This window comes from Littorina saxatilis, linkage group LG8 (genome assembly GCF_037325665.1).
Source record: "Littorina saxatilis isolate snail1 linkage group LG8, US_GU_Lsax_2.0, whole genome shotgun sequence".
In the NCBI taxonomy this organism is placed as follows: domain Eukaryota; kingdom Metazoa; phylum Mollusca; class Gastropoda; order Littorinimorpha; family Littorinidae; genus Littorina; species Littorina saxatilis.
In genome coordinates, this window is record NC_090252.1 from 30,430,758 (window position 1) to 30,433,257 (window position 2,500).

General features: G+C 39.9%; 1 protein-coding gene and 1 long non-coding RNA gene across 2 annotated transcripts in view; both read left to right on the forward strand.

Moving 5' to 3' along the window:
* Nucleotides 1–2,500, forward strand: part of LOC138973272 (uncharacterized) — a 253,426-nt gene that overhangs the window by 119,813 nt on the left and 131,113 nt on the right. The window lies entirely within an intron of this gene.
* LOC138972249 (uncharacterized) overlaps nt 1–2,500 on the forward strand; it is an 8,744-nt gene that overhangs the window by 1,532 nt on the left and 4,712 nt on the right. The gene's annotated exons all lie outside the window — the stretch shown is intronic.

Here is a 2,500-nt window from a genome sequence, read left to right on the forward strand (position 1 = left end):
AGGTTAATAACATGCTTTAGCTACAGATAGCTGCAAAAACATGACAGGTAGGTTAATAACATGCTTTAGCTACAGATAGCTGCAAAAACATGACAGGTAGGTTAATAACATGCTTTAGCTACAGATAGCTGCAAAAACATGACAGGTAGGTTAATAACATGCTTTAGCTACAGATAGCTGCAAAAACATGACAGGTAGGTTAATAACATGCTTTAGCTACAGATAGCTGCAAAAACATGACAGGTAGGTTAATAACATGCTTTAGCTACAGATAGCTGCAAAAACATGACAGGTAGGTTAATAACATGCTTTAGCTACAGATAGCTGCAAAAACATGACAGGTAGGTTAATAACATGCTTTAGCTACAGATAGCTGCAAAAACATGACAGGTAGGTTAATAACATGCTTTAGCTACAGATAGCTGCAAAAACATGACAGGTAGGTTAATAACATGCTTTAGCTACAGATAGCTGCAAAAACATGACAGGTAGGTTAATAACATGCTTTAGCTACAGATAGCTGCAAAAACATGACAGGTAGGTTAATAACATGCTTTAGCTACAGATAGCTGCAAAAACATGACAGGTAGGTTAATAACATGCTTTAGCTACAGATAGCTGCAAAAACATGACATGTAGGTTAATAACATGCTTTAGCTACAGATAGCTGCAAAAACATGACAGGTAGGTTAATAACATGCTTTAGCTACAGATAGCTGCAAACACATGACAGGTAGGTTAATAACATGCTTTAGCTACAGATAGCTGCAAAAACATGACAGGTAGGTTAATAACATGCTTTAGCTACAGATAGCTGCAAAAACATGACAGGTAGGTTAATAACATGCTTTAGCTACAGATAGCTGCATAAACATGACAGGTAGGTTAATAACATGCTTTAGCTACAGATAGCTGCAAAAACATGACAGGTAGGTTAATAACATGCTTTAGCTACAGATAGCTGCAAAAACATGACAGGTAGGTTAATAACATGCTTTAGCTACAGATAGCTGCAAAAACATGACAGGTAGGTTAATAACATGCTTTAGCTACAGATAGCTGCAAAAACATGACAGGTAGGTTAATAACATGCTTTAGCTACAGATAGCTGCAAAAACATGACAGGTAGGTTAATAACATGCTTTAGCTACAGATAGCTGCAAAAACATGACAGGTAGCTTAATAACATGCTTTAGCTACAGATAGCTGCAAAAACATGACAGGTAGGTTAATAACATGCTTTAGCTACAGATAGCTGCAAAAACATGACAGGTAGCTTAATAACATGCTTTAGCTACAGATAGCTGCAAAAACATGACATGTAGGTTAATAACATGCTTTAGCTACAGATAGCTGCAAAAACATGACAGGTAGGTTAATAACATGCTTTAGCTACAGATAGCTGCAAACACATGACAGGTAGGTTAATAACATGCTTTAGCTACAGATAGCTGCAAAAACATGACAGGTAGGTTAATAACATGCTTTAGCTACAGATAGCTGCAAAAACATGACAGGTAGGTTAATAACATGCTTTAGCTACAGATAGCTGCATAAACATGACAGGTAGGTTAATAACATGCTTTAGCTACAGATAGCTGCAAAAACATGACAGGTAGGTTAATAACATGCTTTAGCTACAGATAGCTGCAAAAACATGACAGGTAGGTTAATAACATGCTTTAGCTACAGATAGCTGCAAAAACATGACAGGTAGGTTAATAACATGCTTTAGCTACAGATAGCTGCAAAAACATGACAGGTAGGTTAATAACATGCTTTAGCTACAGATAGCTGCAAAAACATGACAGGTAGCTTAATAACATGCTTTAGCTACAGATAGCTGCAAAAACATGACAGGTAGGTTAATAACATGCTTTAGCTACAGATAGCTGCAAAAACATGACAGGTAGCTTAATAACATGCTTTATTCCCCCCTCTGCTTCTTTACCTCTGTAAACTTGTAGGGGTAGTTATTTTTCGATATTGACCCAGCAACCAAACAAATAACGACCCAGCAACAGCCTGAATCCTCGATAGTGCAATGGGTTGAGAAGTTGTTCTGTTTCGGTACTACTTTTTGCGACTGAAAAGTTCCGAACGCTCTAATGTACGAAGTATACATCTCTGGAGCAAACAATACAAACATACCGCATTTAAATTAACAACTACAGCAGGGCCGGACTAGGCTAAGAGGAGGAAGGGGGTTGCCAGTGGTGGTCCAGAGGGATGTTCCCCCTGGCGGGGTCAAGGGGCAGAGCCCCTTGTGGGGGTCAGGGGGCAATGCCCCCTGAAGCTGATGGGTAGGTCATATTCTGAGATAGGAAAATGGACGCTCCTTGCACGAAACGACATAAAATAAACAATAATAAAAAATGTTTTAAATAAGTGAGGTACATGTTTAGGCTAGGGGTGGGGTGGGGGTTGCGCAACCCCCATAACCCCCCCGGTAGTCCGGCCCTGGGGGGGGGGGGGGGGGGGTTGCCAGTGGTGGTCCAGG